The following is a 20,522-nucleotide window of genomic DNA, read 5'->3' on the forward strand; positions in this document are numbered from 1 at the left end:
CTACTAAAAATACAAAAAGTAGCTGGGCGTGGTGGCGCATGTCTGTAGTCCCAGCTACTGAGGAGGCTGAGGCACAAGAATTGCTTGAGCCTGGGAGGCAGAGGTTGCATTGAGCCAAGATCACACCACTGCTCCCTGGCCTGTATGACAGAGCAAGACTGGCTCTAAAATAAAATTTAAATTTAAATTTAAAAAGACCTGACCATCCCCAATTTGGGAGAATTTTGAGGGACCATTTCTGTTCCAGAACTTTCTATGAGGTCACCTGAGGCTAACATTGGGCTTACAATCCAACATAACTTCTCTGTCTGTTCAATTCTGCTTCCTTCCCTTCTTCTCCACAGATGTTGATATCAAGGGCACTTCCTCTCAGAATCTGCTTTCCCCAGATTTGAGATATCCATTTTATATCCTTATAATAGACTATGATGTATCTATTAAAAGATACAATACTTCCATATTACCTATTGGCTTAGAAAGAAACCCAAAGTACATTAAATTCAACAAAATCAGGTTAATATAAACTAGGAAAAAGTTTGGATAAATACTTTAGTGTTAACAGTGAGTACATGCTGGGTAAGGTGGCTTACTCCTGTAATCCCAGCACTTTGGAAGGTCAAGGCTGATAGATTGCTTGAGCCCAGGAGTTTCAGACCAGCCTGGGTAACATGGCAAAACCCCATCTCTACAAAAAATACAAAAAATTAGCTGGGCATACTAGCATGTGCCTGTAGCCTGTGGTTCCATCTACCTGGAAGGCTGAGCTGGGAGAATTATCTGAGCCCAGGAGGTCTAGGTTTCAGTGAGCAATGATCGTGTTACTGCACTCCAGCCTGGGCGACAGAGTGAGACCTTGTTTCAAAAAACAAGATAAAAGAAAAAAACAACAATGAGTATCTCTGGATAATGCTTTTTATTTTCCTTTTTTTCTTTTAATTTTTTAGACAGAGTCTCACTCTGTCACTCAGACTAGAGGACAGTGGTGTGATCTCAGCTCACTGCAACCTCCACCTCCTGGGTTCAGGCGATTCTTCTGCCTCAGGCTCCCAAATAGCTGGGACTATGGGCTCCCACCACCACATCTGGCTAATTTTTGTATTTTTAGTAGAGCCAAGGTTTCACCATATTGGCCAGACTTGTGTCGAACTCCTGACCTCAAATGATCCACCCGCCTCAGCTTCCCAAAGTGCTGGGATTACAGGCATGACACACCTGGCCTTTTTATTTTCCTTTCTACAAATTTCCTGTTTTATTTTTCAGACAGGATCTCACTCTGTCACCCAGGCTGGAGTGCAACAGCACCATCTCAGCTCATTGAAGCCTCTGCCTCCCAGGCTCAAGTGATCCTTTCACTGCTGTCTCCTGAGTAGCTGGGACCACAGGTGTGCGCCACCACGCTGAGCTAATTTTGAATTTTGGGTAGAGATGGGATTTTGCCATGCTGCCCAAGCTGATCTCCGACTCCTGGACTCAAGTAATCCACCCACCTTAGCCTCCCAAAGTGCTGGGATTACAGGCATGAGTCACCTCGCTGGGCCTAAATTTCCTCTGTTTTCTGAACTTATATATTTAGCATGTGTTATTTTTATATTCAAAAAGTACAGCAAAGAGATTTTCATTTTGGAAAATCAACCTTATAGTGAATAGATGAATAGATAGTCTCTTAAACAACTGGGATAGTAAATTGGTATAAACATTCTAGAAAATAATTGTACCATATATGAAGATCCTTAATTCCCAGTAATCTTACTTTAGGGAAATTATCCTGAGAAAATACTAAAATAGAATTAAATATTTATTTATTTATTTATTTATTTATTTATTTATTTATTTTGAAGATGGAGTCTTGTTCTGTCACCCAGGCTGGAGTGCAGTGGTGCAATCTCTGCTCACTGCAACCTCCACTGCCTGGGTTCAAGCAATCCTCCTACCTCAGCCTCCCGAGTAGCTGGGACTACAGGCATGCCACCGTGTCCAGCTAATTTTTGTATTTTTAGTAGAGACAGGTTTCACTATGTTGGCCAGGCTGGTCTTGAACTCCTGACCTCAGGTGATCCACCTGCCTTGGCCTCCTGAAGTGCTAGGATTACAGGTGTGAGCCACTGCACCTGGCCTGGACTTAAATAAATTAATAGAATTGAAATCATACAAAAATATATATTACAATTTTATTTCTTTTCTTTTCTTTTTAGATGGAGTCTCACGCTGTCACCCAGGCTGATGTGCAGTGGCACAATCTCAGCTCACTGCATCCTTCGTCTCCCGGGTTGAAGTGATTCTCCTGCCTCAGTCTCCTGAGTAGCTAGGATTACAGATATGCACCATCATGCCCAGCTAATTTTTTGTATTTTTAGTGGAGACAGGGTTTCACTATGTTGGCCAGGCTGGTCTCAAACTCCTGATCTCAGGTGATCCGCCCATCTCAGCCTCCCAAAATGCTGGGATTACAGGCATCAGCCACTGTGCCCAGCCTACAACTTTATTATTTCTAGTAGCTGAAAAGAAAAAAAAAGTACAGAAACAACATAAATGATGCACACAAATGCACATGTGTGTGTAAATATTTATAGTAATTCAAAATATGATTTTAGGCTGGGTGTGGTGGCTCACACGTGTAATCTCAGCACTTTGGGAGGTAGAGGCGGGCAGATCAACTTAGGTCAGGAGTTAGAGACTGGCTTGACCAATATGATGAAACCCCATATCTACTAAAAATACAAAAATTAACCAGGCATGGTGGCATACGCCTGTAGTCCCAGCTACTCAGGAGGCTGAGACAGGAGAATTATTTGAACCCTGGAGGTGGAGGTTGCAGTGAGCTGAGATCATGCCACTGCACTCCAGCCTGGGCGACAGAGTGAAACTTTGTCTCAAAAAAAACCCCAAAACTGTGTGTGTGTGTGTGCGCGCGCGCGCGCGTGTGTGTGAGTGTGTGTGTGTTTACATATATATATATATAGTTTTAAAAGAATGTTTATTGGCACAAAAAAATGCCAAAGGAAAAGACTGGTAGAGCATATATGAAAGTGTTAACAGTATATTTCTGAATATTAGAATTGCAAGTCATTAAAAATATTAATCTTTTCTAATTAAAAAAAGTAATATACATGCACATGGTTAAAAAAGAAAAACTACATTTCAAAAGGATATATGAAGGGGAAGCTAAGTCTTCCTCACATTCCAGACCCCTATATACTTCTCCAGAGGCACCAGTTCTACAGATTTCTTACGTCTGATTTCAGAAATATTTTGTGTCCATATCAGGACAAAAGTATATAATTTCTCTTTTATAACCCTCTCCCCTCTTTTTTATACACAGATGAGAACATACTATTGACCTTGTATTACACCTTTCTTTTTTTCTAATGACTGAGCTTGGAAATTATTTATCTATATAGTATCTCCATTGTTTTAATGGCTGAATAGTATTTCATTGTGTGAATGTACAAAATAAACATTTGCTTTTAGTCTTTTACTATTAAGACATTCTTTTACATCCACCTTTTCATGCACATGAGTGTACACATGGAAGAAGAATGGAATCTCTGGGTCAAAGAGTTTTTTAATTTGTGTCAATTTAAAATTGGTATGAATATTTTCAATTGCCCTTCAAAGAGATAGTACCTATTTATACCCCCAAGCTACAAAAAAAAAAAGCAAGATACAAAACTATAAATGTATATGATTTTATTTTTCCTAAAACATTAAATTATATGAGCTGAGCACGGTGGCTCACACCTGTAATCTCAGCATTTTGGGAGCCTGAGGAGATGGATCACTTGAGGTCAGGAGTTCAAGACCAGCCTATTCATCTGGGTGAAACCACATCTCTGCTAAAAATACAAAAAAAAAAAAAAAAAAAAGTAGCTGGGCATGGTGTGTACCCATAATCCCAACTACTCAGGAGGCTAAGGAATGAGAATTGCTTGAACCCAGGAGAAAGAGGTTGCAGTGAACTGAGATCATACCACTGCACTCCAGCCTAGGCAACACAGTGAGACTCTGTCTTTAAAAAAAAAAATTAAATTATATGTTACGGATAACAAAAACACCAGAAGAAACTATTCAAAAATATTAGCAGTAGATTTCTCAAGGTATTAGAATTATAGATGATTTTTATTCTCTTCTTTATATTTTTGTGCATTTCCAACTTTTCTATCATAAACGTATATTTTGATAATCAGGAAAAAAGAGCTGGGTACTATGACTTCATGCCTGTAATCCTAGCCCTGTGGGATGCTGAGACAGCAGGATGGCTTAGGCCCAGAAGTTCAAGACCAGACTAGGCAATATGACAAGGCTGTACTCTACAATTTTTTTTTTTTTTTTTTTTTTTTTTGAGACGGAGTCTCACTCTGTTGCTCAGCCTGGAGTGCAATATCGAGATCTCAGCTCACTGCAACTTCCACCTCCCGGGTTCAAGTGATTCTCCTGCCTCAGCCTCCTGAGCAGCTGAGACTACAGGCATGTACCACCACGCCTAGCTCATTTTTTACATTTTTAGTAGAGATGGGGTTTCACCGTCTTAGCCAGGATGATCTTGATCTCCTGACCTCATGATCCGCCCGCCTCAACCTCTCAAAGTGCTGGGATTACAGGCGTAATCTACCGTGCCTGACCAATTTGTTTTTTTTAATTAGCCAGATGGCTAAGCCTTCCTGAAGCATGTCCCTCAGGAATAAGAGGGTGCAGTGAGCTGTGGTTACACCACTGCACTCCAATCTGTGTGACAGAGCAAAACCTTGTCTCTTAATAATGATTGGCCAGGCATGGTGGCTCAGGCCTGTGACACCAACACTTTGGAAGGCAAAGGTGGGTGGATCACCCGAGGTCAGGAGTTTGAGACTGAAGCAGGAACAGTAGGAAACAAACCTCTCAAACACCGAACTGAGGAAGGAAGTGGCTTTTTATTTGGCTAGGAGCTGCACAGGGGGCTACAGCCTCATTCACCGAGCTCCCTGAGAAGCAGCTTCTTTCCCCTTTTATAGGCTTAACAACGCTAAAGGAGAAACTGAGGTGAAACTATGTCATTGTCCATTGACTGGACGTCCGACCTTGCAATCTTTTAGCTTCATTGATTTGCTAGTTCATTTGCAGTGTGAGTGGGAACAGGCGGAGGAGGGGGCTTACAGACACAAGACAAAGGCAGTAAATTATTAGTTGGCAGAAGTGTTTCCAGGAGGGAGCCAGGGCCCTGCATACGTGGGGGTGTGACCCAGTGCTGGGCTCCAGCAGGTTAGGAATAACATTCATTTGCAACTCTTTCAAGGTTTACAGATAGCAGAGATGCTGGGAACTGAAAAAGGAGTCATTTTCCCAGCTCTTTGGTCTTTTGTTTCTTTTTTTCACCCTCCTTCCCATCCAGAGAGGAGGAGGAGGTGGAGGCCGGGAAGTGGGAGGGGAGCGGGTCTCCCCTCTCAAGACCAGCCTGTCCAACATGGGGAAACCCGTCTCTACTAAAAATACAAAAAATTAGCTGGGCGTGGTGGCTGCACCTCTAATCCCAGCTACTCGGGAGACTGAGGCAGGAGAATCGCTTGAATCCGGGAGGTGGAGGTTGCAGTGAACTGAGATCATTCCATTGCACTCCAGCTTAGGCCACAGGGCCAGACTCCCTTTCAAAAATAAACAAATAAATAAATAATGAAAATAATAATCAGAGGAAAAATATCTTTTTAAAACTAAACAATAGTATGTTATATATTTTCACATATTTATTTCTAGAAACTGAATGTAATTGCAAATATCATTTTAGATTTTACTTCTGAGGCTATAAAATAATTGCATTTAATTTATTACAATGTACCATAAATAGATGACATAAAATACTAATATTGATATTTATTTTTCATGGCAAAAATATTTATTAAAATTAATTTTTTAAAGTTTGAACTTTATTGGAAAGCTAGATGAATGAGTAAGTACCGCATATGGAATGTAAAGCACTGATGTTTAAAAACCACATAGTAACATAGTGAAAGAAATGCAATTCTTCAGGGTCTTGGAGAATTCAAAGTGGCATCTTAGGTGCTCTAAGAAACCAATGACAGTCTCATGGTTTTCCTTTTGGTTCAAGATTAGAAGAGTCAGGTTACCACTACCTGCTTTTAGAGGCAGAATATATTCTTTCTACTAGTCCACAGTTTACTGGTCAGATGGCCCCAACAGTCTCTTATCTCAGCCCATCTGCCTCTAGGAGGGCCAGAAAATCTCTGTCTCAGGCAGCAAGCCATCCTGCTGATCTCTACTTCAGATCCATGAACTGGATGTCCATGATGAGAAGGAAGTTCTTAGGCAGTGGGCCGGGGGCTAGAGACAGAATAGTAAATACCTGATGCTCCGGATCCACACTGGTCACCACAATGAAGTCAGCTACACTTGTCATGAACAGGTCCTCCTCCTCCCCCCGGCAGTGCTGACACTCAGTAGGTGGTGCACCATATCTCGGCCAGGAGTGACAGGTACTAGCTTGAGTTGATTGTTCTCCTGAGACATGCCCAAAGGTAAACAAGAATTTGGGATGGTCAGTACCCCAACTTTGTAGATTTTCACATCTGAAAATTTGACATTGAAGGCATGATAGAAACAGCCTTGGAATCCATAAAACTACTCACAGATCAGAAGCTCATCCCTACATTCCTGCCAGAAGTCTTTGGAGCACTCCACCACACCCCCAGATTTAGGGAGCAGCACAGTGTGTACGAAGTGGGGGAAGTCCCGTTTCAGTTCATTGTACAGTCGTTCTTGATCCAGAACCACAACATTCACCTCAAATGCTGAGGCTGCATGCACCAGAGCCTGGTAACCAGAGCCCTTGACCCCGCCACAGGTGTTAATGACATAGCCACTCACAGATGCCCTTCGATTCACCCCACACCTTTGTTTGAACACATCTGCTAAACAAGATGTAATCTGATTATAAAGCTTGATGTTGGTGACAGGAGTGGTAGAACCAAAATGATACACCAGAGGGGCCTGGATAGAGAAACCTTCTTCTACATCTTTAGGCTGCTCAGTGTAGAGGGCCCCCATGGTACCAGAGATGGACAAAGAACACTGGCCCACATCCAGCTCCACATAAGTAGGACGGTGGCCCAAACACACTGCATAGTTGAGCAGAAGGTGACACACTGTGGACTTGCCCACATCAGTGGGGCCCACTACCATCACTCAGGTGCCTTGCTCTTCTTCCTTTTCCGCTTGCCTCTGCATCTGTTCCAAAGCCGTGTGAACATTGAGGTAGAGCAACATAGGAGTGTCCCTGGAGACATAAACCACCTCAGTGCGGCCGCTCAGTTGCACAGAACAGCCATGCCAAGTGAAAACAGCCACCTTCGCACCAGCATCAAAGGTAAATTTCTTGTTTCAGGTTCAGCTCTGTACCAGAGATCCCTGCCATGCCAGTCAACAACTCCAACTGAACTGACTGGGATGCCTCCACCTCAAAGCAAAGTTCTGTTTCTCCCTCTAGTTAGAATCTAGTGGTTGGCTTCTTGTCATCATTAGCCTCTCCCCCAATCTCTTCTGTGTAGCTGCTGTGCCTGCACAGCCAGGAGCCCAGAAGGTCCTCCCCATATTGATATTTAAATAATGAAAGAGCTATAAAAATAATTGCATCTAGGCTGGGCACAATGGCTCATGCCTGCAATTTCAGTGCTTTGGGAGTCTGAGGTGAGCAGATCGCTTGAGCTTAGGAGTTTGAGATCAGCTGGGGCACCATGGCAAGACTCCATCTCCACCAAAAAAGAAGAAAAAAAATTAGCTGGGTGTGGTGGTGTGCAGCTGTAGTCCCAGCTACCTGGGAGGTTGAGGTGAAAGAATCACCTGAGCCCAGGAAGCCGAGGCTGCAGTGAGCTGTGATTAAGCCACTGTATTATAGCCTGGACAACAAAGTGAGACCCTATCTAAATAATAGTAATAATAGTAATTGCGGCTGGGTGTGGTGGCTCACCCCTGTAATCCCAGCACTTTGGGAGGCCAAGGTGGGCAGATCACTTGAGGTCAAGAGTTTGAGACCAGCCTAACATGGTGAAATCCTGCCTCTACTAAAAACACAAAAATTAGCCAGATGTGGTGGCCCATGCCTGTAATTCCAGCTACTCGGGAGGCTGAAGCTGGAGAATTGCTTGAACCTGAGAGGTCGAGGTTGCAGTGAGGCAAGATCATGCCACTGCACTCCAGCCTGGGCGACAGAGCCAGACTCTGTCTCAAAATAATAATAATAATAATAATAATTACATCCAATTTTCACATCTGAGAAGATTCTAACTTAGGGCTAAAACAATCAATGACCCTTTTAAATGAATGGTCACTAAGTATATATGCCATAATCGGACATCTAGAACTGGAAATGGATCATCAGACCAAAGTCCATGAGGATTCCTGCTAGTGTCAGTCTCCAAGAATCTGTACGTGCCTTTCCAGAGACTGAGACCAAGATACATTGTGAGTACTAAAAGGAATTTCCCTTCTCGTAGAAGTCAGGGAGAACCTGAGAATGGAGGAGTTCCCGTAAGTCATTTATTTAACAAATATATTTAAGTGTTTATTATATGTAAAGCACCATGTTAGGTGTTAGGAAGACAAAGATGCACAAGACACAGTCCTTGCCCCCTTAGAGATTTATATTCTAACAGAGAATAAACACACTAAACAGTCAATTATGTAATAACTTCTTATAGATAAATGACTAATTATATAAATACTAGGTATATAGTAAGTATTCTGTTATATTAATTGTTATAAGTGCTATGAAAAGTACAGGATTCTATGAAGCTACATTATTGGGGCACCTGACTAATGTGAGGATTATCAGAAAGGCAACTTCAAAGACGAAATGCTTTAGCTGACATCGGAAGAAGATGGGTTGCTGAAGTGGGGGACCACTTGTACAAAGGCCCTTATCAGTAAGGAACCTGGAGCATTAAAGGAATTAAAGGAAAGCCAGCATGAGAGAAGGCAGAAAGCCATGGGAGAATGCACTGTGCACTGTGTCCACTCTGGCCCTTCTCTAGCCACTCCCTTGTCATTGGGTGAGGAATTCACAGCGTCAAGGGGACGTGCCCGTCTGAAACCTGCATCACCCTTCTTTCTAGAACACATTCTGAGTTCCCTGAAATTCCCAGCCCAAATGTCTCTGAGCCTGCTTCCAGGGCCTGTGCAACCCTCTTTCCTGGTCTGTTCTTTTGAGTGTGGACCTGGTTACTGATATGCATACTCATGGGCCCAAAAGTTGTCTAAAGGGCAGCTATTTATCAGGGATGTGGAACATGCAGAGTTGGGTGAGCACACATGTGTAAGTGAGGTCCCTGTGATGCTGAATGGAAATTGGTATGATGAGAAACGTAAGAGCCAGAGCTTGGGGCTCATCTCTCCCAAGCCAGAAACTTTGTGTCTGAGAATTCTAAATGCAAACCTGGCCATATAGGAAGTTATGAAGATATGTTTGTCAAAATAGAAGGATATTACATATCCTTCTATTACATATCTTAAAATTTCTTCATCAGCTTGCTTTAAAACTTTTAAATATTTAAAAATTTAGTATGTCAGCCTGTATTGGTGTTCTTGTTTCAGCCTGGTAGATGTCAGGAATGAGCCTGACCATGTTTGTAAGTCTCATTTTGATCTTCATTCTAAGAACAATTGGAGACAATTAAAGGGTTGTAAACAGAAGAATGATTTGATCAGATTTACAAAGATCACTAGTTGCTGTGTGGACAGTGGATCAGAGATAGACCAGAGAAGATGTACAAAGGTCTCCTGAGTAGTTAAGGCTAGAATGGAAAAGACAAGTATAGTAGTGGCAGAGACATCAAAAAGTCTCTTTAAGTGATAATTTGGCAGTGACAAAATCCAAGAGACAAAATAATTGATAATCACCTCCAAGAGGCAAGATAATTGATTGAATACGAATTACTCTGAAATTTCTGACTGGTGCAACTTGATGAACAAGAAGAGGATCAGACCTTTCTTTCCTTTTCTTTTCTTTTTGGTTGAGGGTGGATAGAGTCATGTTCTAGCTAGAACCATGGCAAGCACTTCTTTCAATAATATTTGATCATGTGTTTTATAATTACAAGTAATTATTTTCTCTAATCAGATGGAGCTCTTCTTTTTTCTCTCTATCAAATAACTAATAGAGGGGGAGGACACTTATTTGAGGAGACACCAGAGCCAGTGCCCACAAGAAGAATGGTCCACAGGTGCACTGAGGCCAGCACAAATGACTGTAGCTATGGGTCATGAGCAATGGCAGGACAACTTAGCAGTCAAGAACCCAGCTCCAATGGAACAGTAAATCTATGCTGAGGTGGGAATGGGGTAGGTGGGCTCCTCTGCTTTTCCCCTTGACAGGAACTGCACAGGTGAGACAGTTGCCAGATTCACTGATAGGTGTTGAAAGTTAGTTTTCTTTGGGAAGTCTCCTATGCTGTGGAGAATGACATGGACAAAGCCAGAGGAGGAAGAACAGTCCTCAGCCCAGAAGACTAATGGTTGCTTCTCTGGCCTAGGTGTTAACATCCTTAGAGAGGAGACAGCTCCATCTTCATTGGATTTCCAGTCTGCACCAGATGCCAAACCAACATGAAGTAGAAACGGGGAAATTTTGTCACAAATATCTGCCACAAGGATTTCTCTTCTTATGACTTTGTCTTTTTACACTTTATGGTGTTGCATTAAATATTTGAGTTTTACAGTGAAAAAAAGGTTGCTAAGCAGCATTTACACAATAAATTTAAAGGTAGAAACTAGAAAATACTTCCATTCACATTTCTAAAAGCAATTAATTAGAGAGATATAAGGAAGACAGAGTGAACAGAATGTTTGCTGTTACTCAACTGTTAACAGGCAACTAGAATAAAACTGGCACGTGAAAAACGTGACCCCATCATCAGATGGAGGACATGGCTGCAAGGGCCAGCAGCCAATGAAATCAATGAAACAGTTGTTGCAAATTCAACTTTGCAATGTTACTTTAACTTAACACACATTATCTTTTTAAACAAAATCTATAGTTTTTCCATAAAAAATGAACTGTCTGGCTGGGTGCAGTGGCTTACTCCTGTAATCACAGCACTTTGGGAGGCTGAGGCAGGCAGATCACTTGAGGTCAAGAGTTGGAGACCAGCCTGACTAACATGGTGAAACCCTGTCTCTACTAAAAATACAAAAATTAGCCAGGCGCGGTGGTAGGCGCCTGTAATCACAGCTACTCTGGTAGCTGAGGTAGGAGAATTGCTTGAACCTGGGAGGTGGAGGTTACAGTGAGCCGAGATCTTGGCACTGTACTCCAGCCTGGGTGACAGACTGAGACTCCGTCTCAAAAAAAAGAGAAAAGAAACGAATTGCCTATGACACTGCTTATCAATCAGTGCTTAGAGTGGGCTAGTTTGTGTCAGCTAATTATACACCTCTTCCGGCAGTGAGAGAGACTCTTGCCCCTCTCCACCTACAAGCAGGAACACAGGAAGAAAGGGGGCTGGACCAAGTGATGGCACGTCAACACAAACATCTTTTAGGGGAATGTACATTATCTAGCATGGTGTTTTTGCAAGTGTGGAATGTGGAATGATCTCAGGTATTACAAAAACAAGTCATGAAGTTACACTGAATCAGAGAGAGAAAAATATTCCTCTTTAAAATAACTTTCAATTCTCCTAATTATAGAGAGAAAGTTTGTAGGTTATTTTGATACTTGTTGATGTTTTTAACCAAAACTAAGTTTTGACTAAAAGGTTCAAGGGACCTTATTTAGCTAGAATTTTTTTTTTTTTTTTGAGACAGAGTCTCCCTCTGTGTTGCTAGGCTGGTATGCAGTGGTACGATCTCAGCTCATTGCAGCCTCCGCCTCCCAGGCTCAAGCGAGTCTCCTGTCTCAGCCTCCTGAGTAGCTGGAATTCAAGGCATGTGCTACCACACCTGGCTAATTTTGTATTTTTTGTAGAGATGGGGTTTCACCATGTTGGCCAGGTTGGAATTGGACTCCTGACCTCAGGTGATCCACTCCCTTTGCCTCCCAAAGTGTTGGGATTACAGGGGTGAGCCTCCGTGCCCAGTCAAGACTGTGACTTTGAGAGAGGTTAATCTCTTTAAATGAGAAAATCCCTGAAGGGGCTGATGATTGAAGACTATCTCTGCCAATACCACTCCCAGCAGTTTGGGCAATAATCCTTCATTGAAGGGGATTTGAGTGGCATATCGCCATGTCTATGACATTCACAAAGGGAAAACTCACCTGAGCCGGACAGCCTAGCTGTCTAGCTGCAAGGAGACAGCCTTTGGCATCATATTTATGCAAAATAAAAATTCAGTTGGAAATCCTAACTTCAAAAATTTAAAGTTCTATTCTAATTTCTAATGTAGCACTGAATAGTCTCACAAAAATATCACCAGTATTTGGAGGATATTTCTCAGAAATAACAGTTTCAAACTTTGGGGTATGGAGAAGGGAAAGAAGTGTCACTCAAAAGTAGTCAGCTGACCGAGAGCTTGAAATTTTATAGATTCTTCAAATTTGCACTTTGTAATTAAAAAAAAAATTGGTGGTTTCTGGCCAGGACACGATGGCTCATGCCTGTAATTGTAGTGCTTTGTGCAACTCTGTAGTCTCAAATACTCTGGAGGCTGAGGTAGAAGGATCTCTTGAGCCCCAGAATTTGAGGCTGCAGTGAGGAATGATGACACCACTACGCTCCAGCCTGGGAGACAGAGCAAGACCCTATCTCAAAAATAAATAAATAAATAAATGTTTGTTTCCCTTCTACCCTTGATTCTGGCACTATGCTTGTCCTCTTCTTGAAAATCACTGATGGCTGGGCATGGTGGCTCACACCTGTAATCCCAGTACTGAAGGAGACCAAGGCAGGTGGATTGCTTGAGCTTAGGCATTTCAGACAAGCCTGGGCAACATGGCGAAACCCCATCTCTACTAAAAATACTAAAAGTTAGCTGGGCATTTTGGTGCATTCCTGTAGTCCTAGCTACTCCGGAGACTAGGCATGAAAATCGGCTGAACTCAGGAGACAGAGGTTGCAAAGAGCTGAGATTGTACCACTGCACTCTAGCAAGACTCTGTTTCAAAAAAAAAAAAAAGGAAAGAAGAAATTCATTGATAGTTAATCTTTGGTCTTAATGACAGCAGCAACGGAGAAGTGAAGCATATGTTTCATATTTCTGGATGGGATGTTCTCTGGCCCCTAGCCTGCTGGTTCCTTGAAATGAAAGAAATACAGTGCCAACAAGGGCCTTGAGTGAATGCAGCCCAACCTGCTCTCACCACGTGCAGCTGCAGCCTCTGGGAAGGGCTGCTCTCAGTTTGCATGTTGCCAGGAGGCAGAGCTGAGAGGTCAGCACAGAAGCTGGCCCTCATCCTGTCCTAATTCTGTTTTGAATGGAACATGTGATCATTCTGACATCCCAAGGAGAAGTAGCAGAGGCACAGGACTTAGTGCCTCCGAAGCTGATGGGAGTCTTGAAGGACATCCCAAATGTGAAAATGCTCCATAAACTGGGATGTATTGGACAATCACCAGGCAAGATTTCTGTTTGTGTTTCTTTTACAGTGTGGCCAACCTTATAAAATAAATACTGTTTCCCTGGTAAAATAATTTAAGTTCCCTCCAAGAGCTAGGGCAGCCTGGTGCTCTGGAACATGCCATCGGCTTGACTCACAAGTCAATACGAGATTTGGATTCTAATCCTCAATCTCTGTCACCTCAATCTCACTTAATTTCTCCTCCAAAGCAAGAGAACTGATTTCATGACTACTGAATACAGGCCCAGCTAGGTTAAACTCATGGGTGCTGAAGGGAATTGAACACACTGAGGTGCAGGACAAACTGGTATGCAGAGAAAAGAAGTCAAATTAGAGTCACTGTCACCGGGACTCTTTCTCTCTATTTTACTGTTTTTTCTTCTCAGTTGGTTGTTCCTAAAACGGGTTCAAGCAACTGCAGGCAGGCATCCTACTAATTTCATGGTGAGCAAAAGGAAAGATTATTTTCCCCCATGGATCCAGAAAAAGTTGCAGAATTAAATCTCATTGTTTAAGATTAGCTTGGTTGGGATACATGAAGTACTGGATGTTTTGACACTCCACTCAGATCCCCTTTATCAGCTGGCACACCCCTTCCATTCCTTACCTCCTCCCCCATTTCTTGCAGTTATTTTGAGGCTGTGGCCAGCAGTTTAAACCTGTGACCTTGTTTTATGAGATGTGTTTTTGGCTGTCCAAAGCCTTCCAGCCTAGGGATGCCTGGGAGGTTACACTGTCTCAATATATAGACTAATGACTGATAGATATGTAATTACTTAAAAGGCTAACCTCGTTGCATCAAGGCAGAAACAATTCTGTAGTGTAATTTGTGTTCCAGAGGCAAGCTTCTCTCTCCACATACAAAACCAAGCCGAGTCTGGATTTTACCTGACACTAAGTCGTTACTTGGTTCCTTCCCCTTCTTTATCTTGCTCCCTTACAGGTTTCTCTGAGAGCGTTATTTGAATCCTTGCCTCAGGCTCTGCTTCTAGGAAACCCCATCCAAGATACATTTCTGAACCAACCATTGAATGAGTGGCTAAGTGTTATTGAGGGACAAGCCAGGTCATATGCCCACTTACACCTCATAAACCTGAATTCCTGAATGTTTCATGGAGAACTTTGATTTGTCTACTACTATAACCCCAATATTCAAAATGAAACAGAGTAGCCATTTGCTTGTATTACTAAAATAAATCAAGGAAAGAATGGACTGAGTGTGTGTGTGTCTGAATCCTTGAAATGGAAGAAATACAGTGTCAACAAAGGCCCTGAGTGAGTGTAGCCCAGCCTGAATTTACCGCTTGCAGCCAAAATGGCTGCTTCAGCTTGCATGTGGCCAGAAGACAGAGCTGATAGGTCAGCACAGAAGCTGGCCCTCATCCTGTCTCAATTTTGTTTTATTGGCTTTTTTTTTTTTTTTAAGATGGAATATCACTCTGTCACCCAGGCTGAACTGCAGTGGCGTGATCTTGGCTCACTGCAACCTCCACCTCCCGGGTTCAAGTGATTCTCCTGCCTTAGCCTCCCTAGTTAGTGGCTGGGATTACAAGCGCCCCCCACCAAGATGAGCTAATTTTTGTGTTTTCAGTGGAGATGGGTTTGATCATGTTGGCCATGTTGGTCTTGAACTCCTGACCTCAAGTGATCTGCCTGCCTGGGCTGGGATTACAGGCATAATCAACTTTTTAAAATTTTTGAGAAGGAGTTTCTCTCTGTTGCCCAGGCTGGAGTGCGGTGGTGTTATCTTGGCTCACTGCAACCTCTGCCTCCTGGGTTCAAGCAATTCTCCTGCCTCCGTCTCCTGAATAGCTGGGACTACAGATACGTGCCACTACACCTGGCTAATTTTTGTATTTTTTTTTTTAGTAGAAATGAGTTTTCAACATGTTGACCAGGCTGGTCTCAAATGCCTGACCTCAAGTGATCCACCCGCCTCAGCCTCCCATGTGCTGGGAATTATAGGAATGAGCCACTGTACCCGACCCTATTTTGTTTTGAATGGAACATGTGATCACTCTGATGATAGTCAAAGGAGAAATAGCAGAGAGCACAGGACTTGGTGCCATCCGAAGCTAATGGGAGTCTTGAAGGATATTCCAAATGTGGAAAAAATATATATTTTTCCCAAGATAATTTGTGTGTCTGTGTGTCTGTGTGTCTGTGTGTGTGTGTGTGTGTGTGTATGACCGTTACCAGAAGAAAAGGGATTGAATATAGGAATGTGAAATGATAACTATGCACTACAATGATAAACAAACAAGCGGAACTGAACTTTTTCCCAAGCTTTCACTCTGCCAAAGACCAAGTTTTTGTCAATGACCACATATACCAAGCATTTGTGATTCTAAGCAATGCTTTCACTTTAGAATTTTAAAAATATTCTAGGGACTGTGTTTGTTGCTTATTTGTTATGTGGTGAATAATGGAATTACTTCAAGTTGGTAATGAAAATCTGCTTTTTATTTAATATAAGAATTGCAGAGAGCAGTAACTAAAATCCTGTAAACAATTTCTTGCTGAGTCATTCACCCTTGCTCAAGACAAGCTTTCACTTTGCATTGAATTTTAATGTGATGTTTCTTTATCTTCCCCCACCTTTTCTACCATAGACAGCTAGTCAGTAATTTCTCTTTGGCTCGAGTGATATTGCCCTCCCAGAATGGTCAGGTGGACTGCTGAGACATTTCTAGGGATCTCCACACTTTTTCACTTCCAAGGATCCATTCATGATCTTCATCCCATGGGTCCATGGGTGTAAAACCCCCTTACAACACAAACTGTGCATCTGGAAAATAATTCATTTGTGCTCTCAAAATTTATTAATTGTAGCAAGCATGCTGGTATAATTCCAGCACAAACTAAAGCAGTTTTTTAGTTACTTTTAAAAGAACTGTCATGAGTTAAAGTGGGATTTCTATCAAGCTTTCTGAAATAATGAAAATGTTGGAAGTCATTGAATAATCTTATTCCAGAGAGATATATGTTTGTTAAGATAATTCTGGTTTGGGTAGGAGGAAAACCAAGTCAGGGAGATCTGCCAGAAGACTGTTTTGGTAGTCCAAAGAGGGAGAGATTTGTTAGTAAAGAGAAGCATGAGAAATGCTCTTTGGAGTAAAATTGACTACATCAGAGTGTCTGGCTTCATTGTGCTAAATAAGGCAGGACCTGCTGTGCAGAGACCAAAACTAGCAAGTCTCTCAGAGCCACTGTACTCAGCATCTCCCCTGAACAGTCTGTGTAGCTGTCACCAGGTGGCAGGTGGTAGGTATCTGGGTCAGGCTGTGTAACCTTCCTGGTCAGGCCATGAAGAAGCGAGAGAAGTGCAGTCCATATGATTTGGTCCATAAATACAAAACTTATGCTTGATATGAATTAACCAACTACTAACAGGGCCAAATTATAACATTCGTGAGCTTTGGGAAGTTTTGAATCTGTGGGCCCTTTCCTCCATAATAAATCTTAAAAATTATATTTTACAACTGCCTTGGTATAAAGATGAATATAATCCAGGCAGGATTCGTCTTTTTTTTATTGTGGTAAAATATACACAACATTTCCCATTTTAACCATTTTTAACTGTACAGTTCAGTGGCTTTAAGTACACTGGATTCTTTTTATATGTTTATTATTATTTATTTTTATTCTGATTTTAAAATAAATTAAAATTAAAACATTTCTGCAGGCCCTTAAAAGTATCTTGGACCCTAGATACTGTGCTGGCTATACTTAATGGATAAGTTGGCTGTGACTATTAGATGGCAAAAAAAAAGGGCAAGAAAGAGCAAATTTGAAATGTACTCAAACTCATTTTACAGTTCACACACACAAAATGACATTCAAACTTGCTTTTCCTCTCTGCAAGGAGACAGTAATCCTAGGAAGCAGTGTGTTTACTAGATGGAACACAGGACTATGGCACACTGAGAGCAAGCCTTATTTTTATCCCATACTAGCTATGTATAATACCCAGAACAATGTGGAGCTCAGACAGGCCCATCTGAGGAGCCCAAAGGGGTCAATGCCAGCAGACTCAGAAACAGCACCAGCTCCAGGCTACGAGATTGGGGCAGAGACTCCAGATAAAGCCCAGGACAGCTCCCATGGGTCCAATAGGAATAATCCAAAGTTCAGACGGGACATATGTACCAGTCATAGCCACAAACTAGAGAATGGAAACAAATAAGCAAAGGAGGAAACTGAGGCAAGAAGACCAAATACCAGTCAGGCCCACTTGAGCCTCTTTTATTTTATTTTATTTTAAATTTTTTGTTTAAAAAAGGAGACAGAGTCTTGCTATATTGCCCAGGCTGGTCTTGAACTCCTGGCCTCAAGTGATCCTCCCACCTTGGCCTCCCAAAGTGCTGGGATTACAGGCATGAGCCACCATGCCTGGTCTGAGTCTCCTTGCTCTTACTGCAAGTGCTACCGCTGCTGGAACTGTGTGCCCTTGGGCATTTCTTCTCTCCAAGCCTCAGTTTCCCCATCTATGCAATTAGGAATTGGACTAATGACCCCTCAGATCCAATAAAGCTCTTTATCTGTTTCCAGCTTCTTAGTAGCCCCACTTTTTCCTGTTCTAACACGAGATGATTGAAATTCAGAGATTAATGCCCAAGTTTTAGAGTAGAGGTTGCAAACTGATAGCTGCAAGGCCAAATCCAGCCACAGGAGAACTTTGTTTGGCTTGCTCAACATCTTAAACTTTGAATTAATTGCCAACATCCCCGAATCAGATGACTCATAAAAATTTGAATCTCTGCCTTCTCTTGAAAGTCAGGTCTCCCTTCCTTGACTTTGTGTTCCCACATGACCTCTGCTGGAAATGAGTAGAATCTATCCCTTTTAAATGAGGCACAAATGCCCCAGGGTGCCACAATCTCCCCTAGCCCACTTTACTCTTGCTTTGTCCCTGTAGGCAGTTGGATGTGCTTCCCCCTACCATCAAAGGTCAAAGTTTTTCTTACCTTACTCACCTCTCCAGGGCCCAGGTACTGTCCATCATGAGGCTGCTTGAAACCGAACTTCAGGCCTCCCAAACCATCCCCTTGTGCCTAAGTCTGAACAAAGCCTCTGAGCATCAAGTCATCCACACCACATCTCCGCAGGGTGACCACAATCCAATGAGCAGTTTTCCCTGTTACTCATCTGCCTCCTGATAGATGTACTACATCTGGAGACGTGGAATGCCTCTGCCAAGATGTGCTTCTGCCCTTTTGGGACATTGACTAGATAGCCCAGAGGTGCCTGCTTGAACCAGGACCTGGGAGGCAGAGGTTGCAGTGAGCTGAGATCACACTATTGCACTCCATCCTGGGCTACAGAGTGAGACCCTCTTAGAAAAAAAAAAAAAAATCCACCTCCTGTGTTTCCTGTTTATTTATTTATTATTTGAGATGGAGTTTAACTCTTGATGCCCTAGCTGGAGTGCAACGGCGTGATCTTGGCTCGCTGCAACCTCTGCCTCCTGGGCTCAAGCAATTCTCCTACCTCAGTCTCCCGAGTAGCTGAGATTACAGGTGCCAGCCACTATGCCCAGCTAATTTTTTGAATTTTTAGTAGAGAGTGTTTCACTCTGTTGGCCAAGCTGGTCTCGAACTCCTGACCTCAAGCAATCCACTTGCCTTGGCCTCCCAAAGTTCTGGGATTACAGGCATTAGCCACCATGCTTGGCCCAGAATGTGCTTTTAAAACAGTTCGACATGGTTTTGCTCACAGTAGGTTGAAACAATTCCACCAAAATGAAATGAAGAATTAAAGAACAGTACCACTTTCTGGAATATTTTCCTGAGTCAGTTCCAATATTACCCACTCTGCAATATCCTTGCTCTTTCCCCTCCCCTATCACTAAACAACTGGTCATTCCTACCAACAAAATAGCCCTGGGACCTCTGCACTTCACTCCCAGGGCCTCTACTTTGGTTCAAGCAGGTTGACTCTCCCACAGCTCCCCACTGTCTCTGACCACTTCCTTGCAACTGTCAGGGTGAAGTTTCTTTTCTTTCTTTCTTTTTTTTTTTTTGAGACGGAGTCTTGCTCTGTCACCAGGCTGGAGTTCAGTGGCGCAATCTCGGCTCACTGCAACCTGTGCCTCCTGGGTTCAAGCGATTCTTCTGCCTCAGCCTCCCAAGTAGCTGGGACCACAGGCGCATGCCACCACTCCCAGGTAATTTTTTTTGTATTTTTAGTAGAGACGGGGTTTCACCATGTTGGCCAGGATGGTCTCAATCTCTTGACCTCATGATCCGCCCGCCTTGGCCTCCCAAAGTGCTGGGATTACAGGCGTGAGCCACCGCGCCTGGCCCAGGGTGAAGTTTCTAAACCCAAATCAGAGCTTCTTACTTTCCAGCTTAAAATCTCTCAGGGGTTCTCACTGCTTCCAAAGTAAAAGCTAGGTTTCCTCACTTGATACCAGAGTCCTGCTGACACCTGGCCCTGTTCCCTCTCCAGGCTCATCTTGTGCTCATACTCCCCAGTCACAAACAATTATCCGTAGAGCCTCAAAAGATCCCTTATGTTTTCTGCCTCTCAGCTTTGGCTCTTGCTATTTCTCTGTACCTGGAATCCACTTTTCCCCCTTGTGAAACTCCCATCAGCAAACTTTTACTCATCCTTCAAGATCGTATCCAAGTGATTCCAGATCAATGAAGCCTCCTCTGTCTACCCTGCAAGGGAATAGCATGGGGCAGAATAACTAGATGCCAGTTCCTTGTAGGCTGAATACCAAAAAGAGATGAGGCTCTGGCCATGGGTAGGGATCAAAGGAACAGATCAGAAATTGCAAACTCAGAACTTCCCCAGTCCTCAGTCTATCTCCAGAAGTGTTTCCTTTGTCAGACATGGGTTTTGATTTTTAAATTTTGAGCAGCTGTTCTTCAGGTCTCAATTTATGTTACAGTGTTGGTCCTGGAAGGCTGGGTAAATGGGTGAAGGGGTTGTGGGAGGGCAACTGTTAAGAAGGACTATATAAGTACTTGCCATTCTTGGT

The 20,522-nt window shown here is 42.8% G+C and overlaps 1 pseudogene; it reads right to left on the reverse strand.

Moving 5' to 3' along the window:
- Nucleotides 1-6,244: 6,244 nt before the first annotated feature.
- LOC105716536 (polyribonucleotide 5'-hydroxyl-kinase Clp1-like) overlaps nucleotides 6,245-20,522 on the reverse strand; it is a 38,731-nt pseudogene continuing 24,453 nt past the window's right edge.

Source organism: Aotus nancymaae, unplaced genomic scaffold, assembly GCF_030222135.1.
Source record: "Aotus nancymaae isolate 86718 unplaced genomic scaffold, 86718_ANA_hifiasm-v0.15.2.pri h1tg000019l, whole genome shotgun sequence".
Taxonomy (NCBI): domain Eukaryota; kingdom Metazoa; phylum Chordata; class Mammalia; order Primates; family Aotidae; genus Aotus; species Aotus nancymaae.